This window comes from Carassius gibelio, chromosome B19 (genome assembly GCF_023724105.1).
Source record: "Carassius gibelio isolate Cgi1373 ecotype wild population from Czech Republic chromosome B19, carGib1.2-hapl.c, whole genome shotgun sequence".
NCBI classification, from domain to species: domain Eukaryota; kingdom Metazoa; phylum Chordata; class Actinopteri; order Cypriniformes; family Cyprinidae; genus Carassius; species Carassius gibelio.
Window position 1 is genome coordinate 1508444 of NC_068414.1, and position 26008 is coordinate 1534451.

At 47.0% G+C, this 26008-nt stretch overlaps 16 non-coding genes across 16 annotated transcripts; all 16 read right to left on the reverse strand.

Moving 5' to 3' along the window:
- Positions 1-1332: 1332 nt before the first annotated feature.
- Positions 1333-1404, reverse strand: trnag-ucc (transfer RNA glycine (anticodon UCC)). The gene has a single exon. It is a non-coding gene; the product is annotated as a tRNA-Gly (tRNA).
- A 1602-nt stretch (positions 1405-3006) lies between these two features.
- trnag-ucc (transfer RNA glycine (anticodon UCC)) lies at positions 3007-3078 on the reverse strand. Its single transcript has one exon. It is a non-coding gene; the product is annotated as a tRNA-Gly (tRNA).
- Positions 3079-4676: 1598 nt separating this feature from the next.
- trnag-ucc (transfer RNA glycine (anticodon UCC)) lies at positions 4677-4748 on the reverse strand. Its single transcript has one exon. It is a non-coding gene; the product is annotated as a tRNA-Gly (tRNA).
- A 1613-nt stretch (positions 4749-6361) lies between these two features.
- Positions 6362-6433, reverse strand: trnag-ucc (transfer RNA glycine (anticodon UCC)). The gene has a single exon. It is a non-coding gene; the product is annotated as a tRNA-Gly (tRNA).
- A 1611-nt stretch (positions 6434-8044) lies between these two features.
- On the reverse strand, positions 8045-8116 carry trnag-ucc (transfer RNA glycine (anticodon UCC)). Its single transcript has one exon. It is a non-coding gene; the product is annotated as a tRNA-Gly (tRNA).
- Positions 8117-9729: 1613 nt separating this feature from the next.
- Positions 9730-9801, reverse strand: trnag-ucc (transfer RNA glycine (anticodon UCC)). Its single transcript has one exon. It is a non-coding gene; the product is annotated as a tRNA-Gly (tRNA).
- A 1613-nt stretch (positions 9802-11414) lies between these two features.
- On the reverse strand, positions 11415-11486 carry trnag-ucc (transfer RNA glycine (anticodon UCC)). The gene has a single exon. It is a non-coding gene; the product is annotated as a tRNA-Gly (tRNA).
- A 628-nt stretch (positions 11487-12114) lies between these two features.
- LOC127980468 (U5 spliceosomal RNA) lies at positions 12115-12229 on the reverse strand. The gene has a single exon (XR_008159492.1). It is a non-coding gene; the product is annotated as a U5 spliceosomal RNA (small nuclear RNA).
- A 1221-nt stretch (positions 12230-13450) lies between these two features.
- On the reverse strand, positions 13451-13522 carry trnag-ucc (transfer RNA glycine (anticodon UCC)). The gene has a single exon. It is a non-coding gene; the product is annotated as a tRNA-Gly (tRNA).
- A 1598-nt stretch (positions 13523-15120) lies between these two features.
- trnag-ucc (transfer RNA glycine (anticodon UCC)) lies at positions 15121-15192 on the reverse strand. The gene has a single exon. It is a non-coding gene; the product is annotated as a tRNA-Gly (tRNA).
- Positions 15193-16795: 1603 nt separating this feature from the next.
- Positions 16796-16867, reverse strand: trnag-ucc (transfer RNA glycine (anticodon UCC)). The gene has a single exon. It is a non-coding gene; the product is annotated as a tRNA-Gly (tRNA).
- Positions 16868-18466: 1599 nt separating this feature from the next.
- Positions 18467-18538, reverse strand: trnag-ucc (transfer RNA glycine (anticodon UCC)). The gene has a single exon. It is a non-coding gene; the product is annotated as a tRNA-Gly (tRNA).
- Positions 18539-20140: 1602 nt separating this feature from the next.
- On the reverse strand, positions 20141-20212 carry trnag-ucc (transfer RNA glycine (anticodon UCC)). Its single transcript has one exon. It is a non-coding gene; the product is annotated as a tRNA-Gly (tRNA).
- A 1598-nt stretch (positions 20213-21810) lies between these two features.
- On the reverse strand, positions 21811-21882 carry trnag-ucc (transfer RNA glycine (anticodon UCC)). Its single transcript has one exon. It is a non-coding gene; the product is annotated as a tRNA-Gly (tRNA).
- Positions 21883-23483: 1601 nt separating this feature from the next.
- Positions 23484-23555, reverse strand: trnag-ucc (transfer RNA glycine (anticodon UCC)). The gene has a single exon. It is a non-coding gene; the product is annotated as a tRNA-Gly (tRNA).
- A 1602-nt stretch (positions 23556-25157) lies between these two features.
- On the reverse strand, positions 25158-25229 carry trnag-ucc (transfer RNA glycine (anticodon UCC)). Its single transcript has one exon. It is a non-coding gene; the product is annotated as a tRNA-Gly (tRNA).
- Between the last annotated feature and the right edge of the window lie 779 nt (positions 25230-26008).

Here is a 26008-nt window from a genome sequence, read left to right on the forward strand (position 1 = left end):
GACATGCGCACTGCTCTCTCCAACTGCTTGGAAGGCAGCTATGCTCACCACTATACCACCAACGCAGTCAGCAGTCAGCAACTTGCGCCGTCACTAAGAAGGCTCGAAGTGCACGAGTCGCCGATAGGGCTAGAGGAGCAGATGAGATCTTTGTTTGGACCCGTCACTAAAGAGAGCCTTCAAGAATTTGCATCCCGTCACGTACAAGAAAGCGCTGCCTTCCCATCCGGCTAAATAAACACGAAGTGGTCAAACGCAGAGAGTGCCTATAATAACCAAAAGCCCAATCAAGGCAATCTCTTTCTCATGCCTCTATCTGAAAAGTTGGATAAAATCTTATATGAAAAAAAAAGTCTTTTAAAGAAATCCCTTATTCCGAGGTCACCGTAGCCACCAGATCCAGTCTGTATCCGCTTCAGTCACCCGGATCCAGTCCGTATCCAGAGAAGATGGTGGATCAACACCTAGAAAGGACCTCTATGGCCCAGAAACACAGCGGAGACCGTGACAACTAGATGAGCCGCAGATACAAATCCCTTGTAAAGACCACCTGGACAAGACCACAGGAAACAGATGATTCTTCTGCACAGTCTGACATTCCTGCAGCCTGGAGCTGATCTACTGGTTTCGTCTGACAAGGGGAGAACTGTCTCCCCGACTGAGCCTGGTTTCTCACCGGGTTTTTTCTCCATCCTTTCACCGATCGAGTTTTGGTTTCTTGCCTCTGTCGCTTCTGGCAGGCGGAGCTGGGGACACTTCATGTACAGCGATATCGTTGACTTGATTGCAAATTATTGCACAGATACTATTTAAACTGAACTTAGCTGAATGATGTCATCAAAGAGTTCAATAACGAAATGCCTTTAACTGTCATTTTGCTTTTTGACGCACTGTGTTCCTAATTAATGTTGTTCAGTTGCATTGACGCAATACTTTCTGTTTAAAGCGCAATTTAAAAAAAAAAAAAAAAAAAAAAGAGTCCAAACAATGACCCCTGCTACGGGTAGTGTTCCAAGTGTTATGCGACTTCAGCAAATGATGGGTCCATCAGAAATTTTACGGTGCTAGGGCTGGGTCTGCGTCAGAAGAAGCCATGCATTGTTTAGTTATGTCAGTGCAGTGCCGTCAGTTGGGGGAGAAACGGCAGCATGCACGGCTCCTCGTTAGTATAGTGGACAGTATCTCCGCCTGTCACGCGGAAGACCGGGGTTCGATTCCCCGACGGGGAGAGCTGGTTCTTTTCGTCTTCCGAATGATCCATCCAAAATGTTTGGTTGGAGTCGCAGGTCACAGAAGGAGTTCTGCTTCGACGTCAGCCCGAGCCAAAGGACATGCGTTGGCCGGGAATCGAACCCGGGTCAACTGCTTGGAAGGCAGCTATGCTCACCACTATACCACCAACGCAGGCGGAAGTCAGTAGCTTTATTGACGCACTGTGTTCCTAATAAATGTTGTTCAGTTGCATTGACACAATACTTTTTGTTTAAAGCGCAATTAAAAAAAAAAAAAAAAAAAAAAAAGAGTCCAAACAATGACCCCTGCTACCGGTAGTGTTGCAAGTGTTATGCGACTTCAGCTAATGATGGGTCCATCCGAAATTATTCCATCCAAAAGTTTTGGGTGGAGGCACAGGTCACAGAGGGAGTTCTGCTTCGACGTCAGCCCGAGCCAAAGGATATGCGTTGGCCGGGAATCGAATCCGGGTCAACTGCTTGGAAGGCAGCTATGCTCACCACTATACCACCAACGCAGTCAGCAGTCAGCAACTTGCGCCGTCACTAAGAAGGCTCGAAGTGCACGAGTCGCCGATAGGGCTAGAGGAGCAGATGAGATCTTTGTTTGGACCCGTCACTAAAGAGAGCCTTCAAGAATTTGCATCCCGTCACGTACAAGAAAGCGCTGCCTTCCCATCCGGCTAAATAAACACGAAGTGGTCAAACGCAGAGAGTGCCTATAATAACCAAAAGCCCAATCAAGGCAATCTCTTTCTCATGCCTCTATCTGAAAAGTTGGATAAAATCTTATATGAAAAAAAAAGTCTTTTAAAGAAATCCCTTATTCCGAGGTCACCGTAGCCACCAGATCCAGTCTGTATCCGCTTCAGTCACCCGGATCCAGTCCGTATCCAGAGAAGATGGTGGATCAACACCTAGAAAGGACCTCTATGGCCCAGAAACACAGCGGAGACCGTGACAACTAGATGAGCCGCAGATACAAATCCCTTGTAAAGACCACCTGGACAAGACCACAGGAAACAGATGATTCTTCTGCACAGTCTGACATTCCTGCAGCCTGGAGCTGATCTACTGGTTTCGTCTGACAAGGGGAGAACTGTCTCCCCGACTGAGCCTGGTTTCTCACCGGGTTTTTTCTCCATCCTTTCACCGATCGAGTTTTGGTTTCTTCCCTCTGTCGCTTCTGGCAGGCGGAGCTGGGGACACTTCATGTACAGCGATATCGTTGACTTGATTGCAAATTATTGCACAGATACTATTTAAACTGAACTTAGCTGAATGATGTCATCAAAGAGTTCAATAACGAAATGCCTTTAACTGTCATTTTGCTTTTTGACGCACTGTGTTCCTAATTAATGTTGTTCAGTTGCATTGACGCAATACTTTTTGTTTAAAGCGCAATTTAAAAAAAAAAAGAGTCCAAACAATGACCCCTGCTACGGGTAGTGTTCCAAGTGTTATGCGACTTCAGCTAATGATGGGTCCATCAGAAATTTTACGGTGCTAGGGCTGGGTCTGCGTCAGAAGAAGCCATGCATTGTTTAGTTATGTCAGTGCAGTGCCGTCAGTTGGGGGAGAAACGGCAGCATGCACGGCTCCTCGTTAGTATAGTGGACAGTATCTCCGCCTGTCACGCGGAAGACCGGGGTTCGATTCCCCGACGGGGAGAGCTGGTTCTTTTCGTCTTCCGAATGATCCATCCAAAATGTTTGGTTGGAGTCGCAGGTCACAGAAGGAGTTCTGCTTCGACGTCAGCCCGAGCCAAAGGACATGCGTTGGCCGGGAATCGAACCCGGGTCAACTGCTTGGAAGGCAGCTATGCTCACCACTATACCACCAACGCAGGCGGAAGTCAGTAGCTTTATTGACGCACTGTGTTCCTAATAAATGTTGTTCAGTTGCATTGACACAATACTTTTTGTTTAAAGCGCAATTAAAAAAAAAAAAAAAAAAAAAAGAGTCCAAACAATGACCCCTGCTACGGGTAGTGTTGCAAGTGTTATGCGACTTCAGCTAATGATGGGTCCATCCGAAATTATTCCATCCAAAATTTTGGGTGGAGGCACAGGTCACAGAGGGAGTTCTGCTTCGACGTCAGCCCGAGCCAAAGGACATGCGCACTGCTCTCTCCAACTGCTTGGAAGGCAGCTATGCTCACCACTATACCACCAACGCAGTCAGCAGTCAGCAACTTGCGCCGTCACTAAGAAGGCTCGAAGTGCACGAGTCGCCGATAGGGCTAGAGGAGCAGATGAGATCTTTGTTTGGACCCGTCACTAAAGAGAGCCTTCAAGAATTTGCATCCCGTCACGTACAAGAAAGCGCTGCCTTCCCATCCGGCTAAATAAACACGAAGTGGTCAAACGCAGAGAGTGCCTATAATAACCAAAAGCCCAATCAAGGCAATCTCTTTCTCATGCCTCTATCTGAAAAGTTGGATAAAATCTTATATGAAAAAAAAAGTCTTTTAAAGAAATCCCTTATTCCGAGGTCACCGTAGCCACCAGATCCAGTCTGTATCCGCTTCAGTCACCCGGATCCAGTCCGTATCCAGAGAAGATGGTGGATCAACACCTAGAAAGGACCTCTATGGCCCAGAAACACAGCGGAGACCGTGACAACTAGATGAGCCGCAGATACAAATCCCTTGTAAAGACCACCTGGACAAGACCACAGGAAACAGATGATTCTTCTGCACAGTCTGACATTCCTGCAGCCTGGAGCTGATCTACTGGTTTCGTCTGACAAGGGGAGAACTGTCTCCCCGACTGAGCCTGGTTTCTCACCGGGTTTTTTCTCCATCCTTTCACCGATCGAGTTTTGGTTTCTTGCCTCTGTCGCTTCTGGCAGGCGGAGCTGGGGACACTTCATGTACAGCGATATCGTTGACTTGATTGCAAATTATTGCACAGATACTATTTAAACTGAACTTAGCTGAATGATGTCATCAAAGAGTTCAATAACGAAATGCCTTTAACTGTCATTTTGCTTTTTGACGCACTGTGTTCCTAATTAATGTTGTTCAGTTGCATTGACGCAATACTTTTTGTTTAAAGCGCAATTTAAAAAAAAAAAAAAAAAAAAAGAGTCCAAACAATGACCCCTGCTACGGGTAGTGTTCCAATTGTTATGCGACTTCAGCAAATGATGGGTCCATCAGAAATTTTACGGTGCTAGGGCTGGGTCTGCGTCAGAAGAAGCCATGCATTGTTTAGTTATGTCAGTGCAGTGCCGTCAGTTGGGGGAGAAACGGCAGCATGCACGGCTCCTCGTTAGTATAGTGGACAGTATCTCCGCCTGTCACGCGGAAGACCGGGGTTCGATTCCCCGACGGGGAGAGCTGGTTCTTTTCGTCTTCCGAATGATCCATCCAAAATGTTTGGTTGGAGTCGCAGGTCACAGAAGGAGTTCTGCTTCGACGTCAGCCCGAGCCAAAGGACATGCGTTGGCCGGGAATCGAACCCGGGTCAACTGCTTGGAAGGCAGCTATGCTCACCACTATACCACCAACGCAGGCGGAAGTCAGTAGCTTTATTGACGCACTGTGTTCCTAATAAATGTTGTTCAGTTGCATTGACACAATACTTTTTGTTTAAAGCGCAATTAAAAAAAAAAAAAAAAAAAAAAAGAGTCCAAACAATGACCCCTGCTACCGGTAGTGTTGCAAGTGTTATGCGACTTCAGCTAATGATGGGTCCATCCGAAATTATTCCATCCAAAAGTTTTGGGTGGAGGCACAGGTCACAGAGGGAGTTCTGCTTCGACGTCAGCCCGAGCCAAAGGATATGCGTTGGCCGGGAATCGAATCCGGGTCAACTGCTTGGAAGGCAGCTATGCTCACCACTATACCACCAACGCAGTCAGCAGTCAGCAACTTGCGCCGTCACTAAGAAGGCTCGAAGTGCACGAGTCGCCGATAGGGCTAGAGGAGCAGATGAGATCTTTGTTTGGACCCGTCACTAAAGAGAGCCTTCAAGAATTTGCATCCCGTCACGTACAAGAAAGCGCTGCCTTCCCATCCGGCTAAATAAACACGAAGTGGTCAAACGCAGAGAGTGCCTATAATAACCAAAAGCCCAATCAAGGCAATCTCTTTCTCATGCCTCTATCTGAAAAGTTGGATAAAATCTTATATGAAAAAAAAAGTCTTTTAAAGAAATCCCTTATTCCGAGGTCACCGTAGCCACCAGATCCAGTCTGTATCCGCTTCAGTCACCCGGATCCAGTCCGTATCCAGAGAAGATGGTGGATCAACACCTAGAAAGGACCTCTATGGCCCAGAAACACAGCGGAGACCGTGACAACTAGATGAGCCGCAGATACAAATCCCTTGTAAAGACCACCTGGACAAGACCACAGGAAACAGATGATTCTTCTGCACAGTCTGACATTCCTGCAGCCTGGAGCTGATCTACTGGTTTCGTCTGACAAGGGGAGAACTTTCTCCCCGACTGAGCCTGGTTTCTCACCGGGTTTTTTCTCCATCCTTTCACCGATCGAGTTTTGGTTTCTTGCCTCTGTCGCTTCTGGCAGGCGGAGCTGGGGACACTTCAAGTACAGCGATATCGTTGACTTGATTGCAAATTATTGCACAGATACTATTTAAACTGAACTTAGCTGAATGATGTCATCAAAGAGTTCAATAACGAAATGCCTTTAACTGTCATTTTGCTTTTTGACGCACTGTGTTCCTAATTAATGTTGTTCAGTTGCATTGACGCAATACTTTTTGTTTAAAGCGCAATTTAAAAAAAAAAAAAAAAAAAAAAAGAGTCCAAACAATGACCCCTGCTACGGGTAGTGTTCCAAGTGTTATGCGACTTCAGCTAATGATGGGTCCATCAGAAATTTTACGGTGCTAGGGCTGGGACTGCGTCAGAAGAAGCCATGCATTGTTTAGTTATGTCAGTGCAGTGCCGTCAGTTGGGGGAGAAACGGCAGCATGCACGGCTCCTCGTTAGTATAGTGGACAGTATCTCCGCCTGTCACGCGGAAGACCGGGGTTCGATTCCCCGACGGGGAGAGCTGGTTCTTTTCGTCTTCCGAATGATCCATCCAAAATGTTTGGTTGGAGTCGCAGGTCACAGAAGGAGTTCTGCTTCGACGTCAGCCCGAGCCAAAGGACATGCGTTGGCCGGGAATCGAACCCGGGTCAACTGCTTGGAAGGCAGCTATGCTCACCACTATACCACCAACGCAGGCGGAAGTCAGTAGCTTTATTGACGCACTGTGTTCCTAATAAATGTTGTTCAGTTGCATTGACACAATACTTTTTGTTTAAAGCGCAATTAAAAAAAAAAAAAAAAAAAAAAAGAGTCCAAACAATGACCCCTGCTACCGGTAGTGTTGCAAGTGTTATGCGACTTCAGCTAATGATGGGTCCATCCGAAATTATTCCATCCAAAAGTTTTGGGTGGAGGCACAGGTCACAGAGGGAGTTCTGCTTCGACGTCAGCCCGAGCCAAAGGATATGCGTTGGCCGGGAATCGAATCCGGGTCAACTGCTTGGAAGGCAGCTATGCTCACCACTATACCACCAACGCAGTCAGCAGTCAGCAACTTGCGCCGTCACTAAGAAGGCTCGAAGTGCACGAGTCGCCGATAGGGCTAGAGGAGCAGATGAGATCTTTGTTTGGACCCGTCACTAAAGAGAGCCTTCAAGAATTTGCATCCCGTCACGTACAAGAAAGCGCTGCCTTCCCATCCGGCTAAATAAACACGAAGTGGTCAAACGCAGAGAGTGCCTATAATAACCAAAAGCCCAATCAAGGCAATCTCTTTCTCATGCCTCTATCTGAAAAGTTGGATAAAATCTTATATGAAAAAAAAAGTCTTTTAAAGAAATCCCTTATTCCGAGGTCACCGTAGCCACCAGATCCAGTCTGTATCCGCTTCAGTCACCCGGATCCAGTCCGTATCCAGAGAAGATGGTGGATCAACACCTAGAAAGGACCTCTATGGCCCAGAAACACAGCGGAGACCGTGACAACTAGATGAGCCGCAGATACAAATCCCTTGTAAAGACCACCTGGACAAGACCACAGGAAACAGATGATTCTTCTGCACAGTCTGACATTCCTGCAGCCTGGAGCTGATCTACTGGTTTCGTCTGACAAGGGGAGAACTGTCTCCCCGACTGAGCCTGGTTTCTCACCGGGTTTTTTCTCCATCCTTTCACCGATCGAGTTTTGGTTTCTTGCCTCTGTCGCTTCTGGCAGGCGGAGCTGGGGACACTTCATGTACAGCGATATCGTTGACTTGATTGCAAATTATTGCACAGATACTATTTAAACTGAACTTAGCTGAATGATGTCATCAAAGAGTTCAATAACGAAATGCCTTTAACTGTCATTTTGCTTTTTGACGCACTGTGTTCCTAATTAATGTTGTTCAGTTGCATTGACGCAATACTTTTTGTTTAAAGCGCAATTTAAAAAAAAAAAAAAAAAAAAAGAGTCCAAACAATGACCCCTGCTACGGGTAGTGTTCCAATTGTTATGCGACTTCAGCAAATGATGGGTCCATCAGAAATTTTACGGTGCTAGGGCTGGGTCTGCGTCAGAAGAAGCCATGCATTGTTTAGTTATGTCAGTGCAGTGCCGTCAGTTGGGGGAGAAACGGCAGCATGCACGGCTCCTCGTTAGTATAGTGGACAGTATCTCCGCCTGTCACGCGGAAGACCGGGGTTCGATTCCCCGACGGGGAGAGCTGGTTCTTTTCGTCTTCCGAATGATCCATCCAAAATGTTTGGTTGGAGTCGCAGGTCACAGAAGGAGTTCTGCTTCGACGTCAGCCCGAGCCAAAGGACATGCGTTGGCCGGGAATCGAACCCGGGTCAACTGCTTGGAAGGCAGCTATGCTCACCACTATACCACCAACGCAGGCGGAAGTCAGTAGCTTTATTGACGCACTGTGTTCCTAATAAATGTTGTTCAGTTGCATTGACACAATACTTTTTGTTTAAAGCGCAATTAAAAAAAAAAAAAAAAAAAAAAAGAGTCCAAACAATGACCCCTGCTACCGGTAGTGTTGCAAGTGTTATGCGACTTCAGCTAATGATGGGTCCATCCGAAATTATTCCATCCAAAAGTTTTGGGTGGAGGCACAGGTCACAGAGGGAGTTCTGCTTCGACGTCAGCCCGAGCCAAAGGATATGCGTTGGCCGGGAATCGAATCCGGGTCAACTGCTTGGAAGGCAGCTATGCTCACCACTATACCACCAACGCAGTCAGCAGTCAGCAACTTGCGCCGTCACTAAGAAGGCTCGAAGTGCACGAGTCGCCGATAGGGCTAGAGGAGCAGATGAGATCTTTGTTTGGACCCGTCACTAAAGAGAGCCTTCAAGAATTTGCATCCCGTCACGTACAAGAAAGCGCTGCCTTCCCATCCGGCTAAATAAACACGAAGTGGTCAAACGCAGAGAGTGCCTATAATAACCAAAAGCCCAATCAAGGCAATCTCTTTCTCATGCCTCTATCTGAAAAGTTGGATAAAATCTTATATGAAAAAAAAAGTCTTTTAAAGAAATCCCTTATTCCGAGGTCACCGTAGCCACCAGATCCAGTCTGTATCCGCTTCAGTCACCCGGATCCAGTCCGTATCCAGAGAAGATGGTGGATCAACACCTAGAAAGGACCTCTATGGCCCAGAAACACAGCGGAGACCGTGACAACTAGATGAGCCGCAGATACAAATCCCTTGTAAAGACCACCTGGACAAGACCACAGGAAACAGATGATTCTTCTGCACAGTCTGACATTCCTGCAGCCTGGAGCTGATCTACTGGTTTCGTCTGACAAGGGGAGAACTTTCTCCCCGACTGAGCCTGGTTTCTCACCGGGTTTTTTCTCCATCCTTTCACCGATCGAGTTTTGGTTTCTTGCCTCTGTCGCTTCTGGCAGGCGGAGCTGGGGACACTTCAAGTACAGCGATATCGTTGACTTGATTGCAAATTATTGCACAGATACTATTTAAACTGAACTTAGCTGAATGATGTCATCAAAGAGTTCAATAACGAAATGCCTTTAACTGTCATTTTGCTTTTTGACGCACTGTGTTCCTAATTAATGTTGTTCAGTTGCATTGACGCAATACTTTTTGTTTAAAGCGCAATTTAAAAAAAAAAAAAAAAAAAAAAAGAGTCCAAACAATGACCCCTGCTACGGGTAGTGTTCCAAGTGTTATGCGACTTCAGCTAATGATGGGTCCATCAGAAATTTTACGGTGCTAGGGCTGGGACTGCGTCAGAAGAAGCCATGCATTGTTTAGTTATGTCAGTGCAGTGCCGTCAGTTGGGGGAGAAACGGCAGCATGCACGGCTCCTCGTTAGTATAGTGGACAGTATCTCCGCCTGTCACGCGGAAGACCGGGGTTCGATTCCCCGACGGGGAGAGCTGGTTCTTTTCGTCTTCCGAATGATCCATCCAAAATGTTTGGTTGGAGTCGCAGGTCACAGAAGGAGTTCTGCTTCGACGTCAGCCCGAGCCAAAGGACATGCGTTGGCCGGGAATCGAACCCGGGTCAACTGCTTGGAAGGCAGCTATGCTCACCACTATACCACCAACGCAGGCGGAAGTCAGTAGCTTTATTGACGCACTGTGTTCCTAATAAATGTTGTTCAGTTGCATTGACACAATACTTTTTGTTTAAAGCGCAATTAAAAAAAAAAAAAAAAAAAAAAAGAGTCCAAACAATGACCCCTGCTACCGGTAGTGTTGCAAGTGTTATGCGACTTCAGCTAATGATGGGTCCATCCGAAATTATTCCATCCAAAAGTTTTGGGTGGAGGCACAGGTCACAGAGGGAGTTCTGCTTCGACGTCAGCCCGAGCCAAAGGATATGCGTTGGCCGGGAATCGAATCCGGGTCAACTGCTTGGAAGGCAGCTATGCTCACCACTATACCACCAACGCAGTCAGCAGTCAGCAACTTGCGCCGTCACTAAGAAGGCTCGAAGTGCACGAGTCGCCGATAGGGCTAGAGGAGCAGATGAGATCTTTGTTTGGACCCGTCACTAAAGAGAGCCTTCAAGAATTTGCATCCCGTCACGTACAAGAAAGCGCTGCCTTCCCATCCGGCTAAATAAACACGAAGTGGTCAAACGCAGAGAGTGCCTATAATAACCAAAAGCCCAATCAAGGCAATCTCTTTCTCATGCCTCTATCTGAAAAGTTGGATAAAATCTTATATGAAAAAAAAAGTCTTTTAAAGAAATCCCTTATTCCGAGGTCACCGTAGCCACCAGATCCAGTCTGTATCCGCTTCAGTCACCCGGATCCAGTCCGTATCCAGAGAAGATGGTGGATCAACACCTAGAAAGGACCTCTATGGCCCAGAAACACAGCGGAGACCGTGACAACTAGATGAGCCGCAGATACAAATCCCTTGTAAAGACCACCTGGACAAGACCACAGGAAACAGATGATTCTTCTGCACAGTCTGACATTCCTGCAGCCTGGAGCTGATCTACTGGTTTCGTCTGACAAGGGGAGAACTTTCTCCCCGACTGAGCCTGGTTTCTCACCGGGTTTTTTCTCCATCCTTTCACCGATCGAGTTTTGGTTTCTTGCCTCTGTCGCTTCTGGCAGGCGGAGCTGGGGACACTTCAAGTACAGCGATATCGTTGACTTGATTGCAAATTATTGCACAGATACTATTTAAACTGAACTTAGCTGAATGATGTCATCAAAGAGTTCAATAACGAAATGCCTTTAACTGTCATTTTGCTTTTTGACGCACTGTGTTCCTAATTAATGTTGTTCAGTTGCATTGACGCAATACTTTTTGTTTAAAGCGCAATTTAAAAAAAAAAAAAAAAAAAAAAAGAGTCCAAACAATGACCCCTGCTACGGGTAGTGTTCCAAGTGTTATGCGACTTCAGCTAATGATGGGTCCATCAGAAATTTTACGGTGCTAGGGCTGGGACTGCGTCAGAAGAAGCCATGCATTGTTTAGTTATGTCAGTGCAGTGCCGTCAGTTGGGGGAGAAACGGCAGCATGCACGGCTCCTCGTTAGTATAGTGGACAGTATCTCCGCCTGTCACGCGGAAGACCGGGTTTCGATTCCCCGACGGGGAGAGCTGGTTCTTTTCGTCTTCCGAATGATCCATCCAAAATGTTTGGTTGGAGTCGCAGGTCACAGAAGGAGTTCTGCTTCGACGTCAGCCCGAGCCAAAGGACATGCGTTGGCCGGGAATCGAACCCGGGTCAACTGCTTGGAAGGCAGCTATGCTCACCACTATACCACCAACGCAGGCGGAAGTCAGTAGCTTTATTGACGCACTGTGTTCCTAATAAATGTTGTTCAGTTGCATTGACACAATACTTTTTGTTTAAAGCGCAATTAAAAAAAAAAAAAAAAAAAAAGAGTCCAAACAATGACCCCTGCTACCGGTAGTGTTGCAAGTGTTATGCGACTTCAGCTAATGATGGGTCCATCCGAAATTATTCCATCCAAAAGTTTTGGGTGGAGGCACAGGTCACAGAGGGAGTTCTGCTTCGACGTCAGCCCGAGCCAAAGGATATGCGTTGGCCGGGAATCGAATCCGGGTCAACTGCTTGGAAGGCAGCTATGCTCACCACTATACCACCAACGCAGTCAGCAGTCAGCAACTTGCGCCGTCACTAAGAAGGCTCGAAGTGCACGAGTCGCCGATAGGGCTAGAGGAGCAGATGAGATCTTTGTTTGGACCCGTCACTAAAGAGAGCCTTCAAGAATTTGCATCCCGTCACGTACAAGAAAGCGCTGCCTTCCCATCCGGCTAAATAAACACGAAGTGGTCAAACGCAGAGAGTGCCTATTCAGACGATGACCAGTGGCAAGCCCTCTCGCAGCATGCTGCCGGACGGTCAAACTGATTCTGCTCTTGACATTTCGATGTAGCTCTGCTGTGAGCAGAGCACCCAAAAATACAGGTCACTCGCAAAAGTTCCCCTCCACGGAAATCTTTAGTAAAAGGCGAAAGATTTATGCGACAATGAAGAGAAACTCGAGCTGTGTCTCCAAACCCTCGGGCCTGTGCGCTGCCTCTGTTAAACTACTACGCTCGCCAAGGGTCATCAAGGGTGACAATGCCTGCCCACATGTGTTTAGTCAGCACCCCCCCCCCCCCCCCCCCCACTCCAAAAGGGAGGAGTAAAACTCAAAAAAGTCCTCTCGGTCCACCAATAACCAAAAGCCCAATCAAGGCAATCTCTTTCTCATGCCTCTATCTGAAAAGTTGGATAAAATCTTATATGAAAAAAAAAGTCTTTTAAAGAAATCCCTTATTCCGAGGTCACCGTAGCCACCAGATCCAGTCTGTATCCGCTTCAGTCACCCGGATCCAGTCCGTATCCAGAGAAGATGGTGGATCAACACCTAGAAAGGACCTCTATGGCCCAGAAACACAGCGGAGACCGTGACAACTAGATGAGCCACAGATACAAATCCCTTGTAAAGACCACCTGGACAAGACCACAGGAAACAGATGATTCTTCTGCACAGTCTGACATTCCTGCAGCCTGGAGCTGATCTACTGGTTTCGTCTGACAAGGGGAGAACTGTCTCCCCGACTGAGCCTGGTTTCTCACCGGGTTTTTTCTCCATCCTTTCACCGATCGAGTTTTGGTTTCTTCCCTCTGTCGCTTCTGGCAGGCGGAGCTGGGGACACTTCATGTACAGCGATATCGTTGACTTGATTGCAAATTATTGCACAGATACTATTTAAACTGAACTTAGCTGAATGATGTCATCAAAGAGTTCAATAACGAAATGCCTTTAACTGTCATTTTGCTTTTTGACGCACTGTGTTCCTAATTAATGTTGTTCAGTTGCATTGACGCAATACTTTTTGTTTAAAGCGCAATTAAAAAAAAAAAAGAGTCCAAACAATGACCCCTGCTACGGGTAGTGTTCCAAGTGTTATGCGACTTCAGCTAATGATGGGTCCATCAGAAATTTTACGGTGCTAGGGCTGGGTCTGCGTCAGAAGAAGCCATGCATTGTTTAGTTATGTCAGTGCAGTGCCGTCAGTTGGGGGAGAAACGGCAGCATGCACGGCTCCTCGTTAGTATAGTGGACAGTATCTCCGCCTGTCACGCGGAAGACCGGGGTTCGATTCCCCGACGGGGAGAGCTGGTTCTTTTCGTCTTCCGAATGATCCATCCAAAATGTTTGGTTGGAGTCGCAGGTCACAGAAGGAGTTCTGCTTCGACGTCAGCCCGAGCCAAAGGACATGCGTTGGCCGGGAATCGAACCCGGGTCAACTGCTTGGAAGGCAGCTATGCTCACCACTATACCACCAACGCAGGCGGAAGTCAGTAGCTTTATTGACGCACTGTGTTCCTAATAAATGTTGTTCAGTTGCATTGACACAATACTTTTTGTTTAAAGCGCAATTAAAAAAAAAAAAAAAAAAAAAAGAGTCCAAACAATGACCCCTGCTACGGGTAGTGTTGCAAGTGTTATGCGACTTCAGCTAATGATGGGTCCATCCGAAATTATTCCATCCAAAATTTTGGGTGGAGGCACAGGTCACAGAGGGAGTTCTGCTTCGACGTCAGCCCGAGCCAAAGGACATGCGCACTGCTCTCTCCAACTGCTTGGAAGGCAGCTATGCTCACCACTATACCACCAACGCAGTCAGCAGTCAGCAACTTGCGCCGTCACTAAGAAGGCTCGAAGTGCACGAGTCGCCGATAGGGCTAGAGGAGCAGATGAGATCTTTGTTTGGACCCGTCACTAAAGAGAGCCTTCAAGAATTTGCATCCCGTCACGTACAAGAAAGCGCTGCCTTCCCATCCGGCTAAATAAACACGAAGTGGTCAAACGCAGAGAGTGCCTATAATAACCAAAAGCCCAATCAAGGCAATCTCTTTCTCATGCCTCTATCTGAAAAGTTGGATAAAATCTTATATGAAAAAAAAAGTCTTTTAAAGAAATCCCTTATTCCGAGGTCACCGTAGCCACCAGATCCAGTCTGTATCCGCTTCAGTCACCCGGATCCAGTCCGTATCCAGAGAAGATGGTGGATCAACACCTAGAAAGGACCTCTATGGCCCAGAAACACAGCGGAGACCGTGACAACTAGATGAGCCGCAGATACAAATCCCTTGTAAAGACCACCTGGACAAGACCACAGGAAACAGATGATTCTTCTGCACAGTCTGACATTCCTGCAGCCTGGAGCTGATCTACTGGTTTCGTCTGACAAGGGGAGAACTGTCTCCCCGACTGAGCCTGGTTTCTCACCGGGTTTTTTCTCCATCCTTTCACCGATCGAGTTTTGGTTTCTTGCCTCTGTCGCTTCTGGCAGGCGGAGCTGGGGACACTTCATGTACAGCGATATCGTTGACTTGATTGCAAATTATTGCACAGATACTATTTAAACTGAACTTAGCTGAATGATGTCATCAAAGAGTTCAATAACGAAATGCCTTTAACTGTCATTTTGCTTTTTGACGCACTGTGTTCCTAATTAATGTTGTTCAGTTGCATTGACGCAATACTTTCTGTTTAAAGCGCAATTTAAAAAAAAAAAAAAAAAAAAAGAGTCCAAACAATGACCCCTGCTACGGGTAGTGTTCCAAGTGTTATGCGACTTCAGCAAATGATGGGTCCATCAGAAATTTTACGGTGCTAGGGCTGGGTCTGCGTCAGAAGAAGCCATGCATTGTTTAGTTATGTCAGTGCAGTGCCGTCAGTTGGGGGAGAAACGGCAGCATGCACGGCTCCTCGTTAGTATAGTGGACAGTATCTCCGCCTGTCACGCGGAAGACCGGGGTTCGATTCCCCGACGGGGAGAGCTGGTTCTTTTCGTCTTCCGAATGATCCATCCAAAATGTTTGGTTGGAGTCGCAGGTCACAGAAGGAGTTCTGCTTCGACGTCAGCCCGAGCCAAAGGACATGCGTTGGCCGGGAATCGAACCCGGGTCAACTGCTTGGAAGGCAGCTATGCTCACCACTATACCACCAACGCAGGCGGAAGTCAGTAGCTTTATTGACGCACTGTGTTCCTAATAAATGTTGTTCAGTTGCATTGACACAATACTTTTTGTTTAAAGCGCAATTAAAAAAAAAAAAAAAAAAAAAAAAGAGTCCAAACAATGACCCCTGCTACCGGTAGTGTTGCAAGTGTTATGCGACTTCAGCTAATGATGGGTCCATCCGAAATTATTCCATCCAAAAGTTTTGGGTGGAGGCACAGGTCACAGAGGGAGTTCTGCTTCGACGTCAGCCCGAGCCAAAGGATATGCGTTGGCCGGGAATCGAATCCGGGTCAACTGCTTGGAAGGCAGCTATGCTCACCACTATACCACCAACGCAGTCAGCAGTCAGCAACTTGCGCCGTCACTAAGAAGGCTCGAAGTGCACGAGTCGCCGATAGGGCTAGAGGAGCAGATGAGATCTTTGTTTGGACCCGTCACTAAAGAGAGCCTTCAAGAATTTGCATCCCGTCACGTACAAGAAAGCGCTGCCTTCCCATCCGGCTAAATAAACACGAAGTGGTCAAACGCAGAGAGTGCCTATAATAACCAAAAGCCCAATCAAGGCAATCTCTTTCTCATGCCTCTATCTGAAAAGTTGGATAAAATCTTATATGAAAAAAAAAGTCTTTTAAAGAAATCCCTTATTCCGAGGTCACCGTAGCCACCAGATCCAGTCTGTATCCGCTTCAGTCACCCGGATCCAGTCCGTATCCAGAGAAGATGGTGGATCAACACCTAGAAAGGACCTCTATGGCCCAGAAACACAGCGGAGACCGTGACAACTAGATGAGCCGCAGATACAAATCCCTTGTAAAGACCACCTGGACAAGACCACAGGAAACAGATGATTCTTCTGCACAGTCTGACATTCCTGCAGCCTGGAGCTGATCTACTGGTTTCGTCTGACAAGGGGAGAACTGTCTCCCCGACTGAGCCTGGTTTCTCACCGGGTTTTTTCTCCATCCTTTCACCGATCGAGTTTTGGTTTCTTCCCTCTGTCGCTTCTGGCAGGCGGAGCTGGGGACACTTCATGTACAGCGATATCGTTGACTTGATTGCAAATTATTGCACAGATACTATTTAAACTGAACTTAGCTGAATGATGTCATCAAAGAGTTCAATAACGAAATGCCTTTAACTGTCATTTTGCTTTTTGACGCACTGTGTTCCTAATTAATGTTGTTCAGTTGCATTGACGCAATACTTTTTGTTTAAAGCGCAATTTAAAAAAAAAAAAGAGTCCAAACAATGACCCCTGCTACGGGTAGTGTTCCAAGTGTTATGCGACTTCAGCTAATGATGGGTCCATCAGAAATTTTACGGTGCTAGGGCTGGGTCTGCGTCAGAAGAAGCCATGCATTGTTTAGTTATGTCAGTGCAGTGCCGTCAGTTGGGGGAGAAACGGCAGCATGCACGGCTCCTCGTTAGTATAGTGGACAGTATCTCCGCCTGTCACGCGGAAGACCGGGGTTCGATTCCCCGACGGGGAGAGCTGGTTCTTTTCGTCTTCCGAATGATCCATCCAAAATGTTTGGTTGGAGTCGCAGGTCACAGAAGGAGTTCTGCTTCGACGTCAGCCCGAGCCAAAGGACATGCGTTGGCCGGGAATCGAACCCGGGTCAACTGCTTGGAAGGCAGCTATGCTCACCACTATACCACCAACGCAGGCGGAAGTCAGTAGCTTTATTGACGCACTGTGTTCCTAATAAATGTTGTTCAGTTGCATTGACACAATACTTTTTGTTTAAAGCGCAATTAAAAAAAAAAAAAAAAAAAAAAGAGTCCAAACAATGACCCCTGCTACGGGTAGTGTTGCAAGTGTTATGCGACTTCAGCTAATGATGGGTCCATCCGAAATTATTCCATCCAAAATTTTGGGTGGAGGCACAGGTCACAGAGGGAGTTCTGCTTCGACGTCAGCCCGAGCCAAAGGACATGCGCACTGCTCTCTCCAACTGCTTGGAAGGCAGCTATGCTCACCACTATACCACCAACGCAGTCAGCAGTCAGCAACTTGCGCCGTCACTAAGAAGGCTCGAAGTGCACGAGTCGCCGATAGGGCTAGAGGAGCAGATGAGATCTTTGTTTGGACCCGTCACTAAAGAGAGCCTTCAAGAATTTGCATCCCGTCACGTACAAGAAAGCGCTGCCTTCCCATCCGGCTAAATAAACACGAAGTGGTCAAACGCAGAGAGTGCCTATAATAACCAAAAGCCCAATCAAGGCAATCTCTTTCTCATGCCTCTATCTGAAAAGTTGGATAAAATCTTATATGAAAAAAAAAGTCTTTTAAAGAAATCCCTTATTCCGAGGTCACCGTAGCCACCAGATCCAGTCTGTATCCGCTTCAGTCACCCGGATCCAGTCCGTATCCAGAGAAGATGGTGGATCAACACCTAGAAAGGACCTCTATGGCCCAGAAACACAGCGGAGACCGTGACAACTAGATGAGCCGCAGATACAAATCCCTTGTAAAGACCACCTGGACAAGACCACAGGAAACAGATGATTCTTCTGCACAGTCTGACATTCCTGCAGCCTGGAGCTGATCTACTGGTTTCGTCTGACAAGGGGAGAACTGTCTCCCCGACTGAGCCTGGTTTCTCACCGGGTTTTTTCTCCATCCTTTCACCGATCGAGTTTTGGTTTCTTGCCTCTGTCGCTTCTGGCAGGCGGAGCTGGGGACACTTCATGTACAGCGATATCGTTGACTTGATTGCAAATTATTGCACAGATACTATTTAAACTGAACTTAGCTGAATGATGTCATCAAAGAGTTCAATAACGAAATGCCTTTAACTGTCATTTTGCTTTTTGACGCACTGTGTTCCTAATTAATGTTGTTCAGTTGCATTGACGCAATACTTTCTGTTTAAAGCGCAATTTAAAAAAAAAAAAAAAAAAAAAAGAGTCCAAACAATGACCCCTGCTACGGGTAGTGTTCCAAGTGTTATGCGACTTCAGCAAATGATGGGTCCATCAGAAATTTTACGGTGCTAGGGCTGGGTCTGCGTCAGAAGAAGCCATGCATTGTTTAGTTATGTCAGTGCAGTGCCGTCAGTTGGGGGAGAAACGGCAGCATGCACGGCTCCTCGTTAGTATAGTGGACAGTATCTCCGCCTGTCACGCGGAAGACCGGGGTTCGATTCCCCGACGGGGAGAGCTGGTTCTTTTCGTCTTCCGAATGATCCATCCAAAATGTTTGGTTGGAGTCGCAGGTCACAGAAGGAGTTCTCCTTCGACGTCAGCCCGAGCCAAAGGACATGCGTTGGCCGGGAATCGAACCCGGGTCAACTGCTTGGAAGGCAGCTATGCTCACCACTATACCACCAACGCAGGCGGAAGTCAGTAGCTTTATTGACGCACTGTGTTCCTAATAAATGTTGTTCAGTTGCATTGACACAATACTTTTTGTTTAAAGCGCAATTAAAAAAAAAAAAAAAAAAAAAAAAGAGTCCAAACAATGACCCCTGCTACCGGTAGTGTTGCAAGTGTTATGCGACTTCAGCTAATGATGGGTCCATCCGAAATTATTCCATCCAAAAGTTTTGGGTGGAGGCACAGGTCACAGAGGGAGTTCTGCTTCGACGTCAGCCCGAGCCAAAGGATATGCGTTGGCCGGGAATCGAATCCGGGTCAACTGCTTGGAAGGCAGCTATGCTCACCACTATACCACCAACGCAGTCAGCAGTCAGCAACTTGCGCCGTCACTAAGAAGGCTCGAAGTGCACGAGTCGCCGATAGGGCTAGAGGAGCAGATGAGATCTTTGTTTGGACCCGTCACTAAAGAGAGCCTTCAAGAATTTGCATCCCGTCACGTACAAGAAAGCGCTGCCTTCCCATCCGGCTAAATAAACACGAAGTGGTCAAACGCAGAGAGTGCCTATAATAACCAAAAGCCCAATCAAGGCAATCTCTTTCTCATGCCTCTATCTGAAAAGTTGGATAAAATCTTATATGAAAAAAAAAGTCTTTTAAAGAAATCCCTTATTCCGAGGTCACCGTAGCCACCAGATCCAGTCTGTATCCGCTTCAGTCACCCGGATCCAGTCCGTATCCAGAGAAGATGGTGGATCAACACCTAGAAAGGACCTCTATGGCCCAGAAACACAGCGGAGACCGTGACAACTAGATGAGCCGCAGATACAAATCCCTTGTAAAGACCACCTGGACAAGACCACAGGAAACAGATGATTCTTCTGCACAGTCTGACATTCCTGCAGCCTGGAGCTGATCTACTGGTTTCGTCTGACAAGGGGAGAACTGTCTCCCCGACTGAGCCTGGTTTCTCACCGGGTTTTTTCTCCATCCTTTCACCGATCGAGTTTTGGTTTCTTCCCTCTGTCGCTTCTGGCAGGCGGAGCTGGGGACACTTCATGTACAGCGATATCGTTGACTTGATTGCAAATTATTGCACAGATACTATTTAAACTGAACTTAGCTGAATGATGTCATCAAAGAGTTCAATAACGAAATGCCTTTAACTGTCATTTTGCTTTTTGACGCACTGTGTTCCTAATTAATGTTGTTCAGTTGCATTGACGCAATACTTTTTGTTTAAAGCGCAATTTAAAAAAAAAAAGAGTCCAAACAATGACCCCTGCTACGGGTAGTGTTCCAAGTGTTATGCGACTTCAGCTAATGATGGGTCCATCAGAAATTTTACGGTGCTAGGGCTGGGTCTGCGTCAGAAGAAGCCATGCATTGTTTAGTTATGTCAGTGCAGTGCCGTCAGTTGGGGGAGAAACGGCAGCATGCACGGCTCCTCGTTAGTATAGTGGACAGTATCTCCGCCTGTCACGCGGAAGACCGGGGTTCGATTCCCCGACGGGGAGAGCTGGTTCTTTTCGTCTTCCGAATGATCCATCCAAAATGTTTGGTTGGAGTCGCAGGTCACAGAAGGAGTTCTGCTTCGACGTCAGCCCGAGCCAAAGGACATGCGTTGGCCGGGAATCGAACCCGGGTCAACTGCTTGGAAGGCAGCTATGCTCACCACTATACCACCAACGCAGGCGGAAGTCAGTAGCTTTATTGACGCACTGTGTTCCTAATAAATGTTGTTCAGTTGCATTGACACAATACTTTTTGTTTAAAGCGCAATTAAAAAAAAAAAAAAAAAAAAAAGAGTCCAAACAATGACCCCTGCTACGGGTAGTGTTGCAAGTGTTATGCGACTTCAGCTAATGATGGGTCCATCCGAAATTATTCCATCCAAAATTTTGGGTGGAGGCACAGGTCACAGAGGGAGTTCTGCTTCGACGTCAGCCCGAGCCAAAGGACATGCGCACTGCTCTCTCCAACTGCTTGGAAGGCAGCTATGCTCACCACTATACCACCAACGCAGTCAGCAGTCAGCAACTTGCGCCGTCACTAAGAAGGCTCGAAGTGCACGAGTCGCCGATAGGGCTAGAGGAGCAGATGAGATCTTTGTTTGGACCCGTCACTAAAGAGAGCCTTCAAGAATTTGCATCCCGTCACGTACAAGAAAGCGCTGCCTTCCCATCCGGCTAAATAAACACGAAGTGGTCAAACGCAGAGAGTGCCTATAATAACCAAAAGCCCAATCAAGGCAATCTCTTTCTCATGCCTCTATCTGAAAAGTTGGATAAAATCTTATATGAAAAAAAAAGTCTTTTAAAGAAATCCCTTATTCCGAGGTCACCGTAGCCACCAGATCCAGTCTGTATCCGCTTCAGTCACCCGGATCCAGTCCGTATCCAGAGAAGATGGTGGATCAACACCTAGAAAGGACCTCTATGGCCCAGAAACACAGCGGAGACCGTGACAACTAGATGAGCCGCAGATACAAATCCCTTGTAAAGACCACCTGGACAAGACCACAGGAAACAGATGATTCTTCTGCACAGTCTGACATTCCTGCAGCCTGGAGCTGATCTACTGGTTTCGTCTGACAAGGGGAGAACTGTCTCCCCGACTGAGCCTGGTTTCTCACCGGGTTTTTTCTCCATCCTTTCACCGATCGAGTTTTGGTTTCTTGCCTCTGTCGCTTCTGGCAGGCGGAGCTGGGGACACTTCATGTACAGCGATATCGTTGACTTGATTGCAAATTATTGCACAGATACTATTTAAACTGAACTTAGCTGAATGATGTCATCAAAGAGTTCAATAACGAAATGCCTTTAACTGTCATTTTGCTTTTTGACGCACTGTGTTCCTAATTAATGTTGTTCAGTTGCATTGACGCAATACTTTTTGTTTAAAGCGCAATTTAAAAAAAAAAAAAAAAAAAAAGAGTCCAAACAATGACCCCTGCTACGGGTAGTGTTCCAATTGTTATGCGACTTCAGCAAATGATGGGTCCATCAGAAATTTTACGGTGCTAGGGCTGGGTCTGCGTCAGAAGAAGCCATGCATTGTTTAGTTATGTCAGTGCAGTGCCGTCAGTTGGGGGAGAAACGGCAGCATGCACGGCTCCTCGTTAGTATAGTGGACAGTATCTCCGCCTGTCACGCGGAAGACCGGGGTTCGATTCCCCGACGGGGAGAGCTGGTTCTTTTCGTCTTCCGAATGATCCATCCAAAATGTTTGGTTGGAGTCGCAGGTCACAGAAGGAGTTCTGCTTCGACGTCAGCCCGAGCCAAAGGACATGCGTTGGCCGGGAATCGAACCCGGGTCAACTGCTTGGAAGGCAGCTATGCTCACCACTATACCACCAACGCAGGCGGAAGTCAGTAGCTTTATTGACGCACTGTGTTCCTAATAAATGTTGTTCAGTTGCATTGACACAATACTTTTTGTTTAAAGCGCAATTAAAAAAAAAAAAAAAAAAAAAAAGAGTCCAAACAATGACCCCTGCTACCGGTAGTGTTGCAAGTGTTATGCGACTTCAGCTAATGATGGGTCCATCCGAAATTATTCCATCCAAAAGTTTTGGGTGGAGGCACAGGTCACAGAGGGAGTTCTGCTTCGACGTCAGCCCGAGCCAAAGGACATGCGCACTGCTCTCTCCAACTGCTTGGAAGGCAGCTATGCTCACCACTATACCACCAACGCAGTCAGCAGTCAGCAACTTGCGCCGTCACTAAGAAGGCTCGAAGTGCACGAGTCGCCGATAGGGCTAGAGGAGCAGATGAGATCTTTGTTTGGACCCGTCACTAAAGAGAGCCTTCAAGAATTTGCATCCCGTCACGTACAAGAAAGCGCTGCCTTCCCATCCGGCTAAATAAACACGAAGTGGTCAAACGCAGAGAGTGCCTATAATAACCAAAAGCCCAATCAAGGCAATCTCTTTCTCATGCCTCTATCTGAAAAGTTGGATAAAATCTTATATGAAAAAAAAAGTCTTTTAAAGAAATCCCTTATTCCGAGGTCACCGTAGCCACCAGATCCAGTCTGTATCCGCTTCAGTCACCCGGATCCAGTCCGTATCCAGAGAAGATGGTGGATCAACACCTAGAAAGGACCTCTATGGCCCAGAAACACAGCGGAGACCGTGACAACTAGATGAGCCGCAGATACAAATCCCTTGTAAAGACCACCTGGACAAGACCACAGGAAACAGATGATTCTTCTGCACAGTCTGACATTCCTGCAGCCTGGAGCTGATCTACTGGTTTCGTCTGACAAGGGGAGAACTGTCTCCCCGACTGAGCCTGGTTTCTCACCGGGTTTTTTCTCCATCCTTTCACCGATCGAGTTTTGGTTTCTTGCCTCTGTCGCTTCTGGCAGGCGGAGCTGGGGACACTTCATGTACAGCGATATCGTTGACTTGATTGCAAATTATTGCACAGATACTATTTAAACTGAACTTAGCTGAATGATGTCATCAAAGAGTTCAATAACGAAATGCCTTTAACTGTCATTTTGCTTTTTGACGCACTGTGTTCCTAATTAATGTTGTTCAGTTGCATTGACGCAATACTTTCTGTTTAAAGCGCAATTTAAAAAAAAAAAAAAAAAAAAAAGAGTCCAAACAATGACCCCTGCTACGGGTAGTGTTCCAAGTGTTATGCGACTTCAGCAAATGATGGGTCCATCAGAAATTTTACGGTGCTAGGGCTGGGTCTGCGTCAGAAGAAGCCATGCATTGTTTAGTTATGTCAGTGCAGTGCCGTCAGTTGGGGGAGAAACGGCAGCATGCACGGCTCCTCGTTAGTATAGTGGACAGTATCTCCGCCTGTCACGCGGAAGACCGGGGTTCGATTCCCCGACGGGGAGAGCTGGTTCTTTTCGTCTTCCGAATGATCCATCCAAAATGTTTGGTTGGAGTCGCAGGTCACAGAAGGAGTTCTGCTTCGACGTCAGCCCGAGCCAAAGGACATGCGTTGGCCGGGAATCGAACCCGGGTCAACTGCTTGGAAGGCAGCTATGCTCACCACTATACCACCAACGCAGGCGGAAGTCAGTAGCTTTATTGACGCACTGTGTTCCTAATAAATGTTGTTCAGTTGCATTGACACAATACTTTTTGTTTAAAGCGCAATTAAAAAAAAAAAAAAAAAAAAAAAAGAGTCCAAACAATGACCCCTGCTACCGGTAGTGTTGCAAGTGTTATGCGACTTCAGCTAATGATGGGTCCATCCGAAATTATTCCATCCAAAAGTTTTGGGTGGAGGCACAGGTCACAGAGGGAGTTCTGCTTCGACGTCAGCCCGAGCCAAAGGATATGCGTTGGCCGGGAATCGAATCCGGGTCAACTGCTTGGAAGGCAGCTATGCTCACCACTATACCACCAACGCAGTCAGCAGTCAGCAACTTGCGCCGTCACTAAGAAGGCTCGAAGTGCACGAGTCGCCGATAGGGCTAGAGGAGCAGATGAGATCTTTGTTTGGACCCGTCACTAAAGAGAGCCTTCAAGAATTTGCATCCCGTCACGTACAAGAAAGCGCTGCCTTCCCATCCGGCTAAATAAACACGAAGTGGTCAAACGCAGAGAGTGCCTATAATAACCAAAAGCCCAATCAAGGCAATCTCTTTCTCATGCCTCTATCTGAAAAGTTGGATAAAATCTTATATGAAAAAAAAAGTCTTTTAAAGAAATCCCTTATTCCGAGGTCACCGTAGCCACCAGATCCAGTCTGTATCCGCTTCAGTCACCCGGATCCAGTCCGTATCCAGAGAAGATGGTGGATCAACACCTAGAAAGGACCTCTATGGCCCAGAAACACAGCGGAGACCGTGACAACTAGATGAGCCGCAGATACAAATCCCTTGTAAAGACCACCTGGACAAGACCACAGGAAACAGATGATTCTTCTGCACAGTCTGACATTCCTGCAGCCTGGAGCTGATCTACTGGTTTCGTCTGACAAGGGGAGAACTGTCTCCCCGACTGAGCCTGGTTTCTCACCGGGTTTTTTCTCCATCCTTTCACCGATCGAGTTTTGGTTTCTTCCCTCTGTCGCTTCTGGCAGGCGGAGCTGGGGACACTTCATGTACAGCGATATCGTTGACTTGATTGCAAATTATTGCACAGATACTATTTAAACTGAACTTAGCTGAATGATGTCATCAAAGAGTTCAATAACGAAATGCCTTTAACTGTCATTTTGCTTTTTGACGCACTGTGTTCCTAATTAATGTTGTTCAGTTGCATTGACGCAATACTTTTTGTTTAAAGCGCAATTTAAAAAAAAAAAGAGTCCAAACAATGACCCCTGCTACGGGTAGTGTTCCAAGTGTTATGCGACTTCAGCTAATGATGGGTCCATCAGAAATTTTACGGTGCTAGGGCTGGGTCTGCGTCAGAAGAAGCCATGCATTGTTTAGTTATGTCAGTGCAGTGCCGTCAGTTGGGGGAGAAACGGCAGCATGCACGGCTCCTCGTTAGTATAGTGGACAGTATCTCCGCCTGTCACGCGGAAGACCGGGGTTCGATTCCCCGACGGGGAGAGCTGGTTCTTTTCGTCTTCCGAATGATCCATCCAAAATGTTTGGTTGGAGTCGCAGGTCACAGAAGGAGTTCTGCTTCGACGTCAGCCCGAGCCAAAGGACATGCGTTGGCCGGGAATCGAACCCGGGTCAACTGCTTGGAAGGCAGCTATGCTCACCACTATACCACCAACGCAGGCGGAAGTCAGTAGCTTTATTGACGCACTGTGTTCCTAATAAATGTTGTTCAGTTGCATTGACACAATACTTTTTGTTTAAAGCGCAATTAAAAAAAAAAAAAAAAAAAAAAGAGTCCAAACAATGACCCCTGCTACGGGTAGTGTTGCAAGTGTTATGCGACTTCAGCTAATGATGGGTCCATCCGAAATTATTCCATCCAAAATTTTGGGTGGAGGCACAGGTCACAGAGGGAGTTCTGCTTCGACGTCAGCCCGAGCCAAAGGACATGCGCACTGCTCTCTCCAACTGCTTGGAAGGCAGCTATGCTCACCACTATACCACCAACGCAGTCAGCAGTCAGCAACTTGCGCCGTCACTAAGAAGGCTCGAAGTGCACGAGTCGCCGATAGGGCTAGAGGAGCAGATGAGATCTTTGTTTGGACCCGTCACTAAAGAGAGCCTTCAAGAATTTGCATCCCGTCACGTACAAGAAAGCGCTGCCTTCCCATCCGGCTAAATAAACACGAAGTGGTCAAACGCAGAGAGTGCCTATAATAACCAAAAGCCCAATCAAGGCAATCTCTTTCTCATGCCTCTATCTGAAAAGTTGGATAAAATCTTATATGAAAAAAAAAGTCTTTTAAAGAAATCCCTTATTCCGAGGTCACCGTAGCCACCAGATCCAGTCTGTATCCGCTTCAGTCACCCGGATCCAGTCCGTATCCAGAGAAGATGGTGGATCAACACCTAGAAAGGACCTCTATGGCCCAGAAACACAGCGGAGACCGTGACAAC